At 36.0% G+C, this 21,255-nt stretch overlaps 1 protein-coding gene across 4 annotated transcripts in view; it reads left to right on the top strand.

Moving 5' to 3' along the window:
* COX7B2 (cytochrome c oxidase subunit 7B2) overlaps positions 1–21,255 on the top strand; it is a 169,672-nt gene that overhangs the window by 52,976 nt on the left and 95,441 nt on the right. For 2 of the 4 annotated variants that reach the window (XM_045392325.3, XM_065544963.1), the window contains exon 2: positions 10,526–10,580. The exons of 1 other annotated variant lie outside the window; for it this stretch is intronic. The gene's annotated coding sequence lies outside the window, so the exon portion shown is untranslated. Of the gene's footprint in view, positions 1–10,525; positions 10,581–17,486; positions 17,695–21,255 lie in introns of those variants that run through there. One more of the 4 variants, XM_065544964.1, reaches the window with a different exon arrangement.

Here is a 21,255-nt window from a genome sequence, read left to right as displayed (position 1 = left end):
CTATGAAAATTACTTGTCACTCCAAGACTCAGAGAAACTCATTGTAAACACTTTTCTGTTTCCGTTGTTTCACGTATTTAAATGCTTAAACACCTGTCTGAATGACTGAATGAAAAATGATCTGACACACACATGCTACTTGAGTTAGTATGTTAAAGTATCTTAATATCATGTAATAAGTATTACGTATTTCTTCATTATATGAGTTCAACAAATTTGGGATCTTGTTATTTAGATACTTTTTTAGGATTTTTTTGTCAATCTGTAAATCAGAGTTTCATAATATACATGGATAGTTTATCATAGATTAATATTATTCAAAAGCATGTTTTTAATGCCTTCATCATATTTTCTTCTATGGCAATTAGTATCTTTTTTGTCATTCTCCCGCTATGCTTTCCTCTCTTTATTTTAAATTAGGAATAAGTATTGAAAATCTTTACTGAAAATCCTTATTTTCAATACTTATTCCTAATATAAAATAGAGAAACATACACAGACACAGAAATCATTGATTTTTTTTCCTTTTTTAATCAAATAAATAATACATAAATATTTTTGCTAATAATATTTTGTTAATTTCTTGTGCAATGGTGTGATCTCAGCTCACTGCAAACTCTGCTTCCTGGGTTCAAACGATTTCCTGCCTCAGCCTCCCGAGTAGCTAGGATTACAGATGTATGCCACTATGCTTGGCTAATTTTGTATTTTTGGTAGAGACAGGTTTTCACTATTTTGGCCAGACTGGTCTCGAACTCCTGACCTCAGGTGATCCACCTGTCTCAGCCTCCCAACGTGATGGGATTACAGACGTGAGCCACCACACCTAGCCTAATAATCTTTTGTTAATTTCTTTAAAATTAATTTAAAATTCTGTGGCAAAGTACATTATTATAGAAACTTTATAAAATACATAAAGACAAAAGAAAAAGTATAATATGGTAACTTGATATCACTCTTAGCTTTTGATGTTTATATTTTCATAATTATTTCCCATTAAAATGTTACAATAGCATATTTCACTTAACTATAGAATATAACTCTTTTCAAGTCATTAATTTTTTCTAACAGCCTTTTTAATGTTTTTCTAATATTCTATTTTAAGAATATATTACTTTAATGACTGCATCTTATTGGATATATAGGTTTTTCTTAATGTCTTATTCTGTAATAAACATCTTTTGATACATGTTGCCAGATTTTGTTCCTGATACTATTGCAATTTATTAACTTTTTTCCCAAATCTGTTGTATCTACTATGTGTTAAGGCACTGTGCTGGCACAAGAAAAATAGGCACTAGCCTTATGGATATACAGTGTAGAACAGTGCTGCACAATAGAACTTTCAGCAGTGATGGAGGTGTCTGCATTGTGCAATGCAAGTATTTTATTTTTCTAATGTAAATTTGAATTGAATAGCCACATGTGGCTAGTGGCTACTGTCTTGAATATCATCGTGAATAATTTTCCTATTCATACTGTCAAATCTGTCAGCTTCCTTGACTACTGTATACTGTTAGTGCTCTCGTAGGATCTGTATTAACATGTCCTTTCATATAGTATGTAAAGAGGAATACTTATTCTATTGCATGTTTTATAAATTCAGTACTGCTTTTTAAAAACTCAACATATTAGCTAGCCAGTTACCCTGAGTAAATGTGAGAACCCTAATATCTCGTATGCTGATACATATTGATGCATGTGTTAATATAGATTGTAATATATTTGTTCCAAGCGAATAAGAGGCACTGTAAAATCAACAAATAGTCTAATTTTAAAATAATCACTCTATATTCTCCTCAACATATCTTTCTGCTTTGATTTATATGGCTAAAAATAGTTTTAAAGAAACAGTTAAACTTCAGTTGAATTATCCATAACTAAGACATTTAATTATTTTGCTTTAAAATTTTCTCATTTCACCTGTGTGAAAACCTATACTTAAATATACAGCTGTATGTGGCAAACTTAAGTTCCACAATTGAAATAGAAAGAGTTTGAATTCATAATTTGTAGACAATGCAGAATCAATTGAGTGAAAACTTAGCACTAATCACACTTCTATGGATATATCTCTTTCTGTAACTAACTTTTAGAATTATAGTACTATTTTATATATTCTCTTAATAAACAGTTAAAACAAATACTGGTGTTAGGGAAGCCAAAATAAAATACAAACAATAAAAGACAAGTCTAATTGTATTACAAATGAATAAGATAACCACACTAAAGAGAATAGAGAACAACTAACTAAAATTACTATGGTAAAACATTATCTTGACTGGATACTGTATGGTTAAACTAAAAAAAAAAAATTGTACATAACTGCTGTAATCATAAACGTTTTCATAGGAGTGTTGACTAGCAAAATGTGTATTTTATACACACATATTTTCTGAAATGTTTATGTATATGCCATAATTGAACAAATAAGTAAACAAATTTTAGATGACGAGAGCCAGATTTCTGACTGTTGGAGAAAGAAGTGTATAAATAAGGAAAAGGGGAAGGGTTAAATAAATCCCGTGGTGTTATGTGGATTAGAATGAGAAGAATCAATATAAGTTCGTTTTTAGCATATGCTGATAGATAAAGAAATACAGTTAATCCCTCTTACTAACAATAGTGATGGGCCATAAAATCACTGAGCTAGCAAATACAACACCACTGCTCCTAAGAAAATACAGAGTTAGGTTTCCATGAGCCTCTGGTCACGTTTTCATCAATCAATCAATCAATCAATGCATAACCTTATTTTATGTGTGTTTCTAGTTAAAGACATCTTATTTAATACATACTGCTGACTCATTACCATTGAATTCACAGCCAACAGCACTATAATGTATGCCTAAAGGAAGCTTACCTAACATACATAGGTTCTCTGTAAAGCACACTACAGCCGCCTGTGCCTAAGAACACTAGCCAGTGCTTCAGTATTACACTCGGGGTCTGTTGTAAACAGCAAAGTCAGCAACACAAAGTACAGAAAAGCAAAAAAAATGTAGCACTGGATAGATCTCCAGTGGGACACGTATCTAAAGTATGAGAACTGAAACGAGATGGCAAAGCATTGCCTTGTTCAACTTCAGCTGTGATCATGTGCATTGGTTGACTCAGATTTTTCACCCCTCTGCCCAGGTCTATGAATGACTTTGAAAATATCTTGAGAATTGATTTGATTTGGGGGTTACAAACAAATTTTAATGAATAGGTGAATTTGCAAATAAAATAGCAAATAATGAAAATCAGCTCTGTGTGTGTGTGTGTGTTGTGTGTGTGTGTTGTGTGTGTGTGTATTCATACTTATATAATCTAGCCATGGCTGGTAAGAGGGTCAAAAGCAATGGCACTCCTTTAAAAATGATGATTCCTAGCACCTAGACTTTGGTCCTTAAACACCACTACCCAGAAAAGGAAATTAGAACTCCTTAGAGAAGTAGTTGATTTCAGGGTTAGTGCAAGAAAAATGCTAATTAAGTATTTAACACGTTGAGTTAATTAGAAAGTTAGAAAGTGCTAAATGAGAAAAGAAAAAAAGTGGTTTGTCACAAGAGCATAGGAGACAATCTGAAGGAGATCCTAATGAACAAAATGAGCAATAAATAATAATAGTACTGTATTTTAACGTCCAGAATAAAACAAAATGCTCATGAGTCTTTGCTGATATCAATAAATAATTCAATAAATAAATTGATAAGTGAAGGAAAAGAGATAACCCCTTTTCACAGTAGAATTTTAATTAATAAATGTAGAAGGAAATAAAGAAATAGAGAACTACCATTAGGCAAACACCATAGTAGTACATGTCACAGACAAAGTCTCCTATGGATACAAAAAATAATTGGGAGAACAGAATTTTGCATAGTCTCAAAGCATATTCCCAAGATACTTACCAACTACAAAAAGGAATCTGTGGGAAAACCTAGTTAACACCAACTTTATCAAATGATCCGGGTAAACATCATTTGGAATAAGACATATTGATAAATATCATGAGCCCCTTGGTCTTGATGCACTAAGAAAGTCACAAAACCATTTTTTTGTAGTATTCTTATCAAAAAAATGCATAACCTCATTCTAATTTGATAGATCATTAGACAAACATAAATTGAAGGACATTTTACAAAATAATATTCTTCAGAAGTATCTAGGTCATTAAAGAAAAGGGAAGACTGAGGAACTATTAGACTAAGTAGAAAACAGCTAAATGCAATGTGAGATCCTGAATGCAATCTTTGGGAACAGAAAAGGGCCATTAGTGGAAAAATTGGTGAATATCAAATAAAGTCTAAAGTTTAGTTAATAATATTGGATCACTGTTAATTTCCTGTACTTTTGTTATGTAAGTTGCTAATATTAGGGGAAATGAGTGAAGGATGTACCAGAATGCTTACTAATTTTGCAGCTTTTATCTATGTCTCAATTACTTCAAAATAAAATGTTTAAAATACTATTAAAATTCATTGAGTTCATTTTCCTTCTTTCATGTCTGATTTGAAATTAGTTTTATTATCTGGAGTAAGAGAAACTGAAATTCATAAATATCTAAGAATACTTTAAAACTAGTTTTGCTTACCTTAGATATACAATTTCTTTATCTTTTCTGGTTCCTCTCAAATAATACTTGCTCCAGTTATCTCAAGATGCAGGTGTTTTCTTGTTAGAAGTGGATTAATATCTAATTGCAAAGCCAGTCATCTTGGGAGTCACCTACCTTCTTGGATCCTCATGGGCCAAAAGATCTTTTTAATAGCAGCTCTACTGCTCTGTGGGCCTTTGTTCCACAATAACTTGCATTGCCTCTTTCTGTATGCCTCTGTCACAGTCAGTCACTGCCTCGTGTTCTTGGTATTTCTTAGTTCACATATGAAAAGAAGGAAATAAATTGGCTAACATCATCTTTTTTAAGTTGAACCAGTCCTCATTGAATGTCACAAGCAAACTTAATGGATTCCTTGTCCTTAGATTACAATGGTAAACTTGTCAATTCTGGCCCTTTTGGGACTTGGACACATAGTTCAAAGCCTGACCACCTAATGATTGCACTTAACAGGGGCAGTGGGTTAAGTAGCTGAGCATAGTATTGGCAGGCAATATGTTTGACCTATGTACAGTAGTGAAGAATAACAATTTGCCATCGCTTATATAATACTGTGGTAAATAATTTTACTTCTTTACAGTGTTAGTAATTTATATTTTTTTTCAGTGCTTTACAGACTAACAATGTATTCACTCATGTAACTTCATGTGGCACTTTATATTACAATGAAATGAAGTGTTACACTTTTAGGAAGTGGAAAATAGATATTAATACTGAGGTATATTGAGATTTTTTATGTGAGATATCTGTATTATTTGAATACATTGTGCACTGTGAAAGTACAAGAAATTTTTGTTCATTTAGCAGCCTGCTTTTCCCCCTCAGTCTTGAACATGCTCACCAGCTTGTCCTAATGATTAATTACTGAGGCGTCAACAACACAAAGAGTGATAGTTAACAGAATCGAAGTGTAAATCCTAGGAGGAGGCCTGTATCTTATTCAATCCAGTATCTCATTTTTAAATCAATATATCTATCTTCTGTAAGACCATTAAGGAAGACACATGCTCTTATTTTTGCTTTAGTGTAATCATCCTTGTAATAAATTCCTATTAGAATTTACCACTTAGGAAAATTTTTGTTGTTGATAAAAAATACATCTTTTAGTTGGAAATAAAATTAGACAATCTGTGTTTCTCATGATAGCTGTGAGAAAGCACAGGACTAGACTTCATTTTCAAGTATGGTAGTTATATGAACATATTTTTAAAAATATTCATTGTCTCCAGTTCATTAAATTGTTAAGTAAAAGCTGTATTAAACATTATGTAATACTTTATTTAGCCGTAATATATACAGGCTTATCTAACAGCATTTGTGCTTTTCTAAGTCTCTATTTCCATTTTCATGCAAGCCATCTCAAATCATTTTGGAAAGCTGCTAATCAGTGAATACTTATTGAGTATATACTATCCATTAAAAACTACATCAGTGAAAAGTTAATAGGAACCTCTGTTGTGGAGGAACCTACATTCAAATGGGGAGAGGCATTTAAAAAATAGAAAGTTGTAAGTAATAAAATAAGTTAAAAACTCCCCCATGCCATGATCTAATCTTATATTTCTCTGTGTTTCACAGTGTCAGAGACATTACTGAGAGAAGTGAACACTGCTAAACTAAACAAAGCAAAACACAGGAGCAATGGATTTAATCTTTTAGCCTTGATGATGGAGCACAACCTGGGGAAAAACTGCTGGTGCAAGGGGCAGAGTTGTATTACTAGCAGACACAGAGACATATAAAGTGTGTGTGTGTGTGTGTGTGTGTGTGTGTGTCTGTGTGTTTATAGTTAGCCCTCCATTTCCATGGATTTTATAGTCATGTATTGAAATAACTGTGGATTTAAAATATTTGGGGAAAGAATTGCAACTGTACTGACATGTACAGATTTTTTTTCTTGTCATTGTTCCCTTAACAATGGCATAACACTCTGAATATAACATTTACATTGTATTAGCTATTACAATTAATCTAAAGATGATTTAAAGTATACAGGAGCATGTGAATAGGTTATGTGCAAATATGACACCATTTTATATAAGGGAATTGAGCATCTGAAGATTTAGGTATCCAAGGGAGGTCCTGGCACCAAAGCTTCATAGAATCTAAGGGACGATTGTGCATATATAAATATATATACACATATACACACAAACACACACCATATATATTATGTATGTAAACACATATATATATATAAAGTGTATTGAATACATAAAAGGGACATATTTTGGATGTGTCTTACAGAACTTTAAATACTCTGTTTTTTTAATCCTACTTTCCACTTTGTATAACTAAGTGCTCAATAAATCTTCATTGAGTGAATGAATAGAAGAAAATTGCTTTCAAAGCATTATAGGAAAATAGTATGCTCCCTATAGATAAATCCAGATTAGAGCCGAATACTAATCACATTAGGGTGTAACACAGTTTTTGTACAATAGTAAAAATAGCATAAGTTTGCATACAAATTATAGGTATACAGAAAGCAACAGGGCCAGCTTTTTTCACTGAGCTATACCTAGTTAATTCAGGGCCTTTTGCATAATAAATGCTCATTAGATTTGATTGTATTGATTTTTTTTTTGGAAAAATAAATGAAAAGCCAATTCAAGCATGTCCTGTAACAATGAAAAGTTTAAAAATAGGTATGTTAGTGATTTAGTAATTAAAATGAGCCAACTTTGATTAGTGTTAGCGAGTTTTGAAATACCAACCTTCAAAGCCTCATAAAGAGTGAACTAGCACAGCTGTGGCACTAATTGGGTCTTCTCAGGAGCCTAATAAGGCTGAATTTCATTTAGTTAGCAGTGAACAGCTTGGCTAGGTTACAAGGACTCCCACTCCCCAAAAAATTCATCTGTGCTAAAATCAGCTGTAAATCTTTCTATGTAAGATCTAGTGTGGTTAGTGAATGAGCATCTAGAACAGAAAGAACAGAAACACTTTCTGGCTTCTACCAATTTCCATGCAACATCACCGCCTCTTGCCACCTTCCGCTAAGGAGGAGGTAAAATAGAGGACCTTCAGGCTGGAGTGGAAGTGGCTGAACCTGGCTTCTTCTGTCCCTTTCAATGCTGATTACCTGTCAGCTTCTAGAAGGTCAGCAGATTCAACTTTCCTTTGCATTTCTGTCTCTATTCCTCTCGGAGAAAGCGGGCAAGAAACCGCTTGCTGAAATGCTTTTCTCTTGGTTGTCCTCTTACCTCAATGGCCTCTCTCTTCCTTGGTCTTTTTATTGGCGCCTTCTTAGCACCCTGGCCTGCAAATGCTGGAGTAACCCAGGAATTACATTACTTTTCCATTGGTGCATAACAAATTACTACAAATGTAGTGGTTTAAAATAACAGGCATTTTGTATCTCATAGTTTCTGTGTGTCAGAAGTCTGCTCACAGCTTACCTGGGTCTTCAGCAAGGCTGCAGTCAGGGTATCATTTCGGCCTGGGATGTCATCTGAATGCTTAACTTCAGAAGGATTTCTTTCCAAACTTACTCAGGTTTTCTGCAAAATTTATTTTCTTCAAGCTATAGGAGGGAGGGCCTTATGTTTTGTTGGCTGGAGGCTGAAGGCCTTGCAAGCTGGCAGCTAGAGGCTGCCCTAAGTTTCTAGAGGTTTCCCTCCGTTCCCTGCCAGATTGTTTCCCCTGCATGACTGCTTGCTGCACATACAGCTCACTGTCACATATTCTATCGGTTAGAAACCAGTTACAGATCCTGCCTATATTCTGGGAGATGGGAATCTTACAGGTATGTGAACACGAGAAGGTGAGGATAATGGAGCACCTGAGTCTGTCCACTTGAGGGCTAGTTCTCTGTCCTCTCTCCTCTATCTGCACTCATTTCTTCTTACATCTCACAGCTATATCTACGGTGTTAAGCTTGATCATCCTCAAACTTCACACCAGTATAGCCAACTGCATAGTTTATACATAGTTCCTCTTGGATAGATCTAGTGGACATCTCAAATTTCACATACCCAAACCCAGAATAATTATTTCCTGCCAATCACCTGTTTTTCCCACACTCTTCTAGCCTCACTAAATGCCAGCTCAGTTACTCAGATAAAAACCTTTGTATCATCCTTGACTCTACATTCTTCATACCCACATCTAGCTTATCAGAAAATCCTGTCCCATCTATTTTCAAAATATATTCAGCCTCTGACCATTTCTCTCCACTTTGTAAAAATGCTTCCCATTTTATTCCCAGTAAAAGCTACACCATCTGGCTTTTTTATTACCTTTCTGGCCTCTTCTACCACTGTTCCCTTTTTCATTCCATTCCAGAATAGTGGCTAACTTGCTGTTTTCTGAGCAACCCAGGCGCCCTCTCACTTTAGAGCCTTTCAACTCACTGTTCCCTTTTACTGAAATCCTCTTCCTCCAGATGCCTCTTTGGCTGACTCCCTCACCTCCCTCATGACCTTTCATATGTGAAACGTTACAGATGAGGCCTACCCTATTCACCTTTTTGTTGTTGCAATCTGTTTTTTTTTTCTTCCTGTGTTCCACATGTCCTTTATACTGCTCTCCCTTCTCCTTTTTTTCTTACTACTTATAATCTTACAACATTCTATATAAGTTATTCATTGTATTTATTGTTTATGGTCCCCGTTTCCTACTAGAATGTGAGTTTCGTGAGGACACAGATCTCTGTCTCTTTTGTTCATTGCTCTATCTCGAGCCCTTAAATGTTAAATAGATGCTTATTAAATATTTGTTGAATGAATGAACAAATAACGCAGTTAGTCTTGTTCTCATCTTGGTATCTGCAGCACCTTCAATTAATCCTGGATTTATAAGCACTTACAAAACTATTTCACCTTCAAAACTTTTGAAACTTGCCATTTCTTGTTTAGCGTCTTCAGTTGGCACTAGGGTCTGATTTAAAATTTAGGTTACTTGGTAGCCGTCTGGTTACCATTCCAGCCCTAATGGGGGTAAGGTCTATCTCCATTTCCTAGCAACTGGCTCAGAACCTGCTTCTAGCTGGATTGACCACATAGAACCCAACACCACTGCCTCTGACTTTGCTGTTGATGGAAACTCATGCAGTTTAACCATATGCCAGATTATTTTACATCAAATGTTGCCTCTCACCAAACATGGCTGCGTGTACCTTGGTGAATATCTCAGTTCTTGTTTCACTCCAAGCATTAAGAAGGAGGTAGAACAGGCAACGGTAGTCACCTGACTCCTCTCCCAGCATACCCCTCCTCTAGGGTTTTTTCTTCTGTGAACTGTTTTTCTTTTTTCCTGTGCTCTTTTTTTTTTTTTCTTCTTTCTGTGTCCTTATATTCTTGAAAACTATTAATATCTGCTTTTTGGGTAGGACTTTCTGTCATTCACATATACTTTAAAGTAGTAAATAAATGTATCACTTTCTCTAGATTTTTAAATTTTAAATCGTCACTATTGCTATAGAATGAAAAATGTATTCTTTTCAACCACATTTCAGGCATTAGTATGCTGGTTAATTTGATTTAGGGCTCAAACATTAGATAAGTCCATTTCTGTTTCCTTGAACTTACATGAAAGAAGTTGCTTAGAAGTCTCCATGCATATTAGGCAAACCTTGGCTAGAACTTTCCATTTGAGGTTGGGTACAGGTGGATGGCGATTCATGAAGGTAGCTGGTATAAAAAAGAGGGTTATCTCAACCACATGGATTGAGAAAAGTTTAAAGACTCATTCTCTGCCACTATTGGAAGACAGGTAGCTAGGCCTTTGTCATGTGCTTTATGATGCTTCCTTTTCAACTTTAAGTTGTTCCTTAAAAATTAGTTTAATCAGATATTATTTGTATATTTGCTGTTAATGGAGTAGTATATGGTGATTTTTTCTGAGTAACATAGCCTGTACTTACCTTTGTCTTTTTCATTGTCTTTGAAATCTGACACTAATTTTCTAATTGTATTTTGTTAGGAAGCAGAATCTGAAACTTTCTGAGGAGATCATTTGGGCTTCAGATTTCTAACAGGTAATGAGAAAATATGGAAAAGACCCACACTACCCAGATTACACTTTCACAAGGTAGAAGTTAAAGTTCTGGTAGGAAATTTTGTAAAAAATAAAATCCACACTGAATTCATTTTTAAAAATTGTATGTGCTTTTAAGCACGATGTTTACTGTTGAGAATCAGCTCAACTACACAAACAGTAAGAGACAGATGTCAGTTTAAGTAGACAAATGTTTCAAAAATAAAATATTTTTTATCAGCAGTAAATGTTTTACTTGATAGACTAACTTGATAGTCTTAACTACATGAACAGTTGGATACAAAAGAAAATGTGTGTATTGCCAGCAAACATTTTCAAAAGATAAGCACTTGTGCCAAGTACTGCATGCTTAGAAAAATCTTTCATTTGGCCAGCTGAGACCACCACGTGTATTAAAATATGTCATCCATCATTTCAGTGTTAAGAGCGCCCCCTGGTGTGGTTGTATATTTATATGCTTCTGTGACTTGTAGATGTTTTAAAAATTTCATTTTGCTATTAGATGGTGATGGGCCTTTTTTGCTGGGTTGACTTGGTCAGTATGGTGTATAACTATCTAGAAATTTGTATTTGATATTTTTCTTGTCTTTATCCATGACCGTGTCTGGAGTCAGTGGTCAGCTTGAAAGCCGAATTTGGGAATAATTCCTAAACTTGCTCAGTCAAGCTAATGGCCAATAATACATCATTTATTAAGTGTGAAATTATACATTGTGATAAAGTTTTACAGAATAATCAAGTTATTTGGTGGTAATAACTTTGTTAAGTGGCAAATTGCTGTGAACAATTTCTTTTTGGTAAGCTCATGGGCATTATAATAATTTAACATGAGAATTCAGACAGCATATTTTGCTTTAAAAATATCTATTGTGTAAAAACTAAATAACCCAAACGTTGATATTTCCTTAGAAGCCAGCAACTCCTCTCTAGTGATATAACTTGCAAATATAAGCAAAATAATTCACCCATATGTCATAAATAGTACTCTCATTTATTATCTGTCACCAGGGAATAGCCCCATAGATTTGCAGCCGAAATTGGCAGCAAAGTACCTGTTTTGTAACTTTTATTTTTTCTTGTATTTTATTTTTAATCCTTTAGGAATATAAGCCATTCTTGCAAAGTAAAAGTACACATAATATTCTAAATCACATTTCTGTAAATTTGATAATTGCAATTATTTTCCCTTATTGTCTCTTCTTCAGACTAAGTTACCTTGATTGTTTTAACCATTTCTCATATAAATTGTTTGAAATTTAATAATTTACAGAACTGCAGTTGTTAACTGTTTGCAGTAGACTGCTTTTGTTTTTATTTTTTTCTCAATGTTCCTCTCTCCTTTGATTCTGAAACCATAAGCTCAGTACAATATTTACATTAATTCCTGGCTTGTTGAAAGCATGTTTTTAAAAACATGGATTAAAAAAATCAGAGCAATGAATCTGCCTTAGTAGACCTGTGTTTGAATCCTAGCTCTCATATTTACTTGTAAAAATCATGACTGTGGACAAGTTAATCACTCTCTCGGAGCCTCAGTCTTTTCTGTAAAAGAGGAATGCAAATCACTACTTCAGAGGATGTCCTTAGTACATTTTTTACATTAATATGTGCATAAAACTTATTATATGCCAGATATGGGGACCTTATGACACCCCTTATTTTTCACAAGTCTGTGAATGTGGTACTATTATTTCTGTATTATTGATGAGGCTTAGTGATGCTAAGAAGCCTCATAAATGGACAAGCCAAGATTCTAATTCAGATCTTTCTGACTTAAAGTGAGCTCATAACCACTGTGCTGTGTATTTAATTTAATCATGTTTATTCATTTCTACTGATTTGTTAATTTATCTGTCATCACTGTCAAAGAATCCCCCACTTCACATAGAGGAAAGCAACCTTCAGAAAAAGCATAGAGGAATCATTTTATATGGATGCTCTTGTCTGAAAGCCAGAATTGCTTTGGGCATTTATTCTTCACTATGAAGTTTTTTCAAACCAAGTGGTGCATTAAGACATTGCTTGTTATTAGCATGATTGAGCTGATAATAGCAGTGACAACAAATAGGGGTATTAGGTTAGTGAACTTGAAGGCTCCTTTATGAATAATATAAAATTGGGGTAATGGAATGTTAATTTTAGAAACTGTTGCGTCCGTCTAACCCACCATTTATTTTGTGTTTTTTGTTTCCTGGACCTGGGAGCATAGTATAAGTCTTACGTGCATTGCCATTCAATTTAAGTATCTAATTACTTGCACTGGTTTTGTGAAGCTTGTATCAATTTCTTTATGGGTTAAGAATTATTTTTTGATTTTTATATACCAGATTTTCTGTAATTGCTACAGAGACCAATGTAATAAGTTTCTCATTTCATTAGTAAGTCATTTTGAAGGCTACTAATAGCTCATCACAGAAACACAGCAAAACAGGCCTGTTCTTTGCTTAATAAAATCTGGTGTTGCATATTATTTCCTTAGTCCTTGAGATTTGCTCTAAGAATTAGGCTGTTTGATCACAATTCAAAGCACATTGTTAGGCTCCTCAGTGGCTGAGTGAATGTTTTCTTGTTTAGGTTGTGTCATGTCCTGCTTGAGTCAGATGTATAGGCATTATTGTGAGTATGTATGCGTATTATTATGTCTTACTGAGAAGTGACAACCTGCTAGCAGCCCTCGCTCTCGGGGCTTCCTCAGACTTGGCATATGCTCTGGCTGCACTTCGGGATCCCTTCAGCCCTTCACTGCATTGTGGGAGCCCTTCTCTGGGCTGGTGGAGGCTGGAGCCCGCTCCCTCTACTTGCTGGGAGATGTGGAGGGAGAGGTGTGGGTGGGAACAGGGGCTGCCTGCGGCGCTCACGGGCCAGCGTGAGTTCTGGGTCGGAGCCCTGCACTGGGAGCTGCTGGCTGGCGCATCCGGCCTCTGGCAGTAAGGGGCTTAGCACCCTGGCCCCTGCTGTGCTCGAATTCTGGCCGGGCCTCAGCCACCTCCCTGCAGGGGGCAGGCCTCAGGACCTGCAACCCCCCATGCCCTCCCAAAACCCCCATCCCCGACCGGGGGTGTCCCCTACTCTGCTGAGCCCTGGCTGAGGGGTGTGGGCATGCAGGATCCATTAGGCAAAGCCAGCTGGGCTTCTGAGTCTGGTGAGGACTTAGAAAACTTTTATGTTTAGCTTGATCCTATATGCACCAATCAGCACTCTGTCTAGCTCCGGGTTTGTGGATGCACCAATTAGCACTCTGTATCTAGCTATGGGGCACTTTATGTCTAGCTGGAGGATTGTAAAAGCACCAATCAGCACTTTGTTTCTAGCTCAAGGATTATCAGTGCACCAATCAGCACTCTGTGTCTAGCTCAAGGTTTGTAAACACTCCAATTAGCACTCTGTGTCCAGCTAATCTAGTGGGGGCTTGGAGAACTTTTGTGTCTAGCTAAAGGATTGTAAATGTACCAATCTGCACTCTGTCTAGCTCAAGATTAGTAAATGCACCAATCATTACCGTGTCAAAATGGACCAATCAACTCTTTGTAAAATGGGCCAGTCAGCTCTCTGGAAAATGGACCAATGAGCAGGATGTGGGTGGTGTCAGATAAGGGAGTAAAAGCAGGCTGCCCCAACCAGCAGGGCAACTGGCTCCCATCACTTCTGCACTGTGGAAGGTTTGTTCTTTCACTATTTGCAGTAAATCTTGCTGCTGCTCACTCTTTGGGTCTGTGCGGCCTTTATGAGCTGTACAACTCACTGCGACAGTCTGCAGCTTCACTCTTGAAGTCAGCGAGACCACAAACCCACCAGAAGGAAGAAACTGTGGACACATCTGAACATCTGAAGGAACAAACTCCGGACACACCATCTTTAAGAACTGTAACACTCATCGCCAGGGTCTGCGGCTTCATTCTTGCCCACCAATTCCAGACACGTTTCTAAGATAGCATATTACCCCAGACACTAATTAACCTTACGAAAATCAGTTTAACCTTTAACAGAACCATTGAATGAGTGAAGAAATGGGATTTTTCTTAATATTTTACTCTCATTTCTGCCCTACAGTGGCATCTCCTGCCAGCCCATCTTACACACACACACACACACACACACACACGCACACAGCACATCTGGTAAGCGGGCTCTTTGACATGTTTACTGTCTGTGGAACCTCTGATAGTGTTTTAGTTTAGGCCCTGATACTTGGAACAGTTAGAATAGTTTCCTAACTGGATTCCACCTCTCTAATCAATTAATAGCAGGCTAGTTTTTCTGAGGCATAGAACTAATATCAGGTTAAAATAATTCAGTGTCTCATTGCTCAAGACCATCATCTGGTTCTTGTTTACCTCTCTTCTAGCTTGTCTCACTGCCTGCCATTGTCCTCCCTTCTTGAATGTTGTGCTTTGCTCTACTGACAAAATTACAGATCCTAGAATGCTTTTTGCTTTCTTTGCCTCCCTTTGTCTTTATGCACCAACTCCTGTTTCAGTAACAACCTTCTGTACTTCTTCTTTTAATGAGTCTTTTTAATTTTTTCAAAACTCAGCTCTACTTTTATTTTTTACTGCAATTCTTCCCAGACTAACTTCCCACTGCACAAGCATACACCCAGCCTGAATTAGCTACCTCCTCAGTGGGCCACTAAAGTCCCTATGACCACTTCTGTTACTGTAAAGTTCTGTTTACAGTGGACGACTTGAAGCAGGTATTATTGTATCACAGTACCAGGTACATTGAAAATGTTCAGGAAAATCATTATTTATGAAGCTCATGAAGAGGCTGAATGAAGAATATAAAGATGTATTAGAAGTCCCATGAACCTCACGCCTTCAGTCAGGCTTTAAAGCTGATAGATCAAATGTCTACTGTCAGCCATAAGTGGGCAGGATGGGGAAGCAGCCATTAGTTGACTTCATGTGTGCTCTTTCTTCTATTTACATTGACACTCTCTCAGCACTCATGTACTCCTCAGTGCATCAAACTATCCCTCATGGCAGAGAGTTCTTGTAGCTTATTTAACATAATATCATCTCTTTCCTACTTGCTGAATCCTATTGTTGCAGACAAAAACAAATACACAAGTCCCATGTTTTGTAATTCTCCTTATTGGTGTGAAAGATAATCTGCCATAATTCTGTCCAGTGAGATACAAACAAAAATCCGATGGAATTTCTGGGAAAGTCCTGCCTTATTGATATCGATTTTTTTCTCATCTTCCGTTAGGCCCCTCCTTCCTTTCTCATTCCTGGAAGGTAGACATGATGACTAGAACTAGAGCAGTCACCTTGCAACCTTGAGGGAAAGGTCAGAAATTACTGACACTTTAGCCTTGATATCCTTGAACTTCTAAATCAATACCAGTAATTGCGTTCCCTTGGACTTTTCACTACTGACAGAACGTCCTCAGGTTGTGTTGAAGCCTTTATTATCTGGGTTTACTGTTGCATCAGTTGTCTAAGTTCCCTAATGGATACTCATTAGCATTACTGTTAAAATAAATGTATTAAAAGTTAATGGTATAAGTTTCTCATCTCTCCACCTGTATTTTATGTTTTTTAATTCAACAACCATATATTAAGACCCACCATTACCATGTACTACCTTAGACACTAAGATATAAGTATTGACACACCAATACTTATATCTTATTATGCAGATGACTTTCAGCCTTATGAGGGCACAGAAACATAAAATTAATTGCAATAAGCGATACAGTGTACTTTAGAATATATGATAGGCACAACAGTAGTTATGTAGAAAAGCCTGAGAATTGACAGAAAATATTATTTGCATTTTGATCAGGATGCCCTAAAATATTAAAAATTTCAATAATCAGGAAATGAATGTCTCGTGTGGAATTTCTGGCAGCATGGACAGGACTAATTCCTTGTGCCTTTTCAATAACACAGTGGTCACCTACTTGTGTCAGCCTTACTGCCTCTTAATAATAATTAAAATGCGCACAGTCTAGGGGACTTGGAGCTGCTGAGAGGCTGTCTTTGGAAGGCCAAATTGGTGAAAAGCAATCTGTGGAGAATGAGGGGCCAGAGATGACATAGGAAGTTACCAAGGATGCTACTGACAAGCGAGCTGAAGCACTAAGCAAAGAGCTGTAACAATGAGGGCAGTAAACAGGAAACTGAAGCTCTGTGATTGAAAGGCAAGAGTTAGTGGACAGAGACATCAAAACATCAGGCAGCCCACAGCCCAGAACAAATTCACAATGAGGGAGGGCTAGGGAACAAGTCTCCTCAAGAGAGCACAAAAATAGGCTGCTCTACTCTGGGAGTCTCAGCAAAGTCTCTGAGAAAAGCCAGAAGCAGACCATAATAAGGACACTATTTATAAAATCACAGAGGCCCAAAGGAGTTAAAATGAGAAAATATTCCCAAAATAAAAGATAAAAATTATAACGAGTTGATGTTTTGAAAAGGCACTAAATGCACAAAGAACCTGATTCAGAAACAGGGTCTGGGGACTTTGATTTCATGGCATGATATTGAGATTTATTTGGTGCAGATTTTGAAATGAAAAAAATAAGGTTCCAGGAAAGACAAAATTAATCTGGAATAAAATTTCTATGATTGGGCCAAATGCCATTCAGAATTATCAGGTCTTGGGATAAGCTACAGAAGGAAGTTTAAGCACATTACCACTTCTTCCAACTGTGACACACAGGGTTTTCCCAGAAGACAAGTGAAATGAAACCCGCCAATGATCTAGGTTTTAAATAGTAAGGACTGACCATCTTCAGTGTGCTTTAACACCACACAAAACTGTGAATACCAATAAGGCATCAAGGTATTTTTTTTTTTTTTCTTTTGAGACGGAGTCTCGCTCTACCCAGGCTGGGGTGCAGTGGCCGGATCTCAGCTCACTGCAAGCTCCGCCTCCTGGGTTCACGCCATTCTCCTGCCTCAGCCTCCTGAGTAGCTGGGACTACAGGCGCCTGCCACCTCGCCCAGCTAGTTTTTTGTGTTTTTTAATAGAGACGGGGTTTCACCGTGTTCCCCCAGGATGGTCTCGATCTCCTGACCTCGTGATCCACCCGTCTTGGCCTCCCAAAGTGCTGGGATTACAGGCTTGAGCCACCGCGCCCGGCCAAGGTATGTTTATGCTATCACGAAATACTCCATACTTTACCCAGGGTTAATGGATCAAGTTATGCTTTGATGCATGACTACCACGTCTGATAGTGAATTATAGATACTTTTCTATGGCACAAGTTCAACCTTCCTTAAAAATAAGTAAACTGGCTTCTGTGACTATAGTCGGCCTGCACACTTCATCTAATACAGAATGCCAATTATGTCATGCAATTTTACTGAGAGTGATTTTCTGAAATATATATATTATACATGTTTGCATTTTATATAGAAATATATATTAGATCACTTATAATATTATAGATGATTTAAATTATTCCCAGTGCAAGACATAATGCTAGTACATGCATGATTTTTTTTTTTACTTTTAAATTGCTACCTATGAGGCAGCATAATTATTTCACATGATGTCAAATTCCATAGAATAGAGATGTAATCTATATACCCTTTAACTTTCCTTAATAATTTGATGCTGATAAAGAATGTACAAATTAACCCACAAATGTTTTGAAATTATTTTGCTTGTAGTTGGCAGACTGCTTTCATCTATGAAACATAGTAATGAACCTCTAGAGTGTACTGTTTTCTAGATTTTTTAAGTTCTAAGCATGTAAGATTCAATAAATATCTATGTTGACTTCCTTGTCTTCAATGTTTACAATAATTTCGGTTATTTCAACCTTAGTTTTTAGACTGAGAAGTTCTGACCTTTTGTATCTTTCTTCATTTGTAAATTTGTTCTGTGGCTAATTATTATTATTCTCCATACCTTATCCTGAGCTTTAGTATTTCTGAAATGTGGCAACAAACAGCATATGGCAGTATAGGAACACACAAAGCAGAATGTTACAAAAAAACCTCTCAGGGATATTTAATTGCTATTAGTTTTCTAAAAGTGCTATCTTACCCATATTTTTATGTTTTTAATGTAGAAAAATATCTATATAATGTAAAATTTTTAATTTTAGCTATTTTTAAGTGTACAATTCAGTGGCATTAGTTACATTTACAGTGTTGTTGAACTATCACCACTGCCCATTTCCAACATTTTTAAATATACTAAAGAGAAACTCTAAACTCCTTCAGCAGCGTCTCCCCATTCCTACCTCCCCAACAGACTCTGGCAATGTAATATGCTTTTAGTCTCTATGAATTTGTCTATTCTAGATATTTCATATAGGTAGAATCATACACTATTTGTCCATTGGCATCTGGCTTATTTCACTTAACATACGATTTTCAGGGTTTATCCGTGTTGTAGTGTATATATTACTTCATACCTTCTTATGGCTGAACCATATTCCCATGTGTGTGAGTGTCTGTGTATGTTCATACTACATTTTGTTTATCCATTCATCTGTTGATGCACACTTGGGTGTTTCCACTTCTTGTTATTTTTAAAGCAGCTGTATTTCTTAAACTACTACATTTTTATTGAACTAAGTCTCGGAGTCTCTTAAAGATCTTTAGGCACTCTTTCTTTTGGAAACTGAATCCTGCACTGAAGTTAGCATGTTAAGATGAACATATCTCAATTAAATGTTGCCGTATTTAAATATGAAGTGGATTAAACTGTTGACTAATCAATATGTAAAACTGTACACTCATTTACTTATAATTCATAATTTTAGTGTCAGTATACATTCATGTGCCGCATAATGATGTTTCAATTAATGGTAGGCTGCATATGTGACAGTGGTCGCATGAGTTTATAGTGGAGCTGAAAAATACCTATTGCCTAGTGATGTTGTAGCTGTGGTGAAGTTAGAGCTGTCGTGACATTGTAGCTGTCATAATGTCATAGTGCAATGCATTACTCACCTTTTTCTGGTGATGCTGGTATAAACAACCCACTGCACTGTCAGTCATAAAAAATCTATCACAAACCATTAGTTACAGTTCATTATACTTAATAACAAATGACTGTATTACTGTTTTATATATTCACTCTACTATACTTTTTATTCATTATTTTAGCTTGTGTTTCTTCTTCTTCTTTTTTTTTTTTTAATTTAACTGTAAAACAGCCTCAGGCAGGGCATTCCATAGGATATTCCAGAAGAAAGCATTGTTCTCACAGGAGATGACAGTTCTATGTGTGTTACTGCCTCTGAAGATCTTCCAGTGGGACAAGATGTGGAGATAGAAGACAGTAATATTGATGATCATAACTCTTTGTAGGTCTAGGCCAATGTGTGTTTTTGCATTTTACCTTCTAACTAGTTTAAAAAACAGAAAAAAAATTAAAAAATTTTAAAATAGAGAAGATACATATAGGATAAGGATATAAAATTATTTTTGGACCGTTGTACAGTGTTTGTGTTTTGAGTTAAATGTTTTCACAAAGGAGTCAATAAAGTTAAAAAAACTTACACAGTAAAATTTTACAATAAGCTAAGGTTAATTTATTATTGAAGAAAGAAATTTTTAATAAATTTAACATAGCCTAAGTGTACAGTGTTTATAAAGTCTATAGTAGTGTACAGTAATGTCCTAGGCCTTCGCACTCACTCACCGCTCACTCACTGCCTCACCCAGACCAATTTCCAGCCTTGCAACCTCGATTCATAAGTGCCCTATAAAGATGTACCAATGTTATCTTTTATGCCATATTTTTACTGTACCTTTTCTATGTTTGGACATGTTTAGGTACATAAATCGTTACCCTCGAGTTATAGTTGCCCACAGTATTCTGCAAAGTAACTTGCTGTGCAGCTTTGTAGCAGATGAGCAATAGCATGTATCATATAGCCTAGATGTCCAGTAGACTATATCATTGAGGCTGCATAAATACACTTTATGATTTTGTACGTTAATGAAATTGCCTAATGATGCATTTTTCAGAACATGTCCCCATCGTTAGATGACGCATCACTTACTTATACTTTTTCAGACAATACACATTTTCAAAGGCTGTTGGAAAAGCTTGTGGCTCTAAGAAATAAATGGATCTATGTTACTTTATGCATTGAATGTCTAGGCTGATAGTTGGCTGTTCTGTAACATGTTATATCTTATGCAGTTTTTTCCATTGAAAACCATTTTCACTTCTGTTTCACCAAGAGGACTAGGCCTGTTTACCATCCCAAAATGCAGGTGTCAGACTGTTCTTCCACAATGATTCTCGAACAGTCTGCCTTATTAACATTTGTGTGTGTGTTTTTGAGGGGGATTAGTTTGTGTATCTCATAAGAGTTACTGCATTTTTTATTTTTTTATTTTAAAAGCAACCCATTTTCATTTTAGGATGTTTACACACTACAGAAACATTCCATTTGCTAACTTTGCTATTATAAACAATGTTGCAACATACAGCCTTGTGCCTACCTTTCATGTCTGTGTGCAAGTATTCCTGAAGTTAAAACTAGGTGCATTTGTAATTTTGATAGATGCTTTCAAATTGTCCTTTATTTTTATCATGCTGTCATACACATTACATTCTCACCAGCAGTGTGTAATAATCCCCCTTTTCTTACATCATCCTCATCAATATCATAACTATTACCATATTTTTGAGTCTTTAACAATCTATTAGGGAAAAAAGGTCTTACTTTTATTTCT

Source organism: Macaca fascicularis, chromosome 5 (assembly GCF_037993035.2).
Source record: "Macaca fascicularis isolate 582-1 chromosome 5, T2T-MFA8v1.1".
NCBI classification, from domain to species: domain Eukaryota; kingdom Metazoa; phylum Chordata; class Mammalia; order Primates; family Cercopithecidae; genus Macaca; species Macaca fascicularis.
Note: the sequence above shows the minus strand (reverse complement) of the source record. Positions and strands in the feature narration are given on the sequence as shown.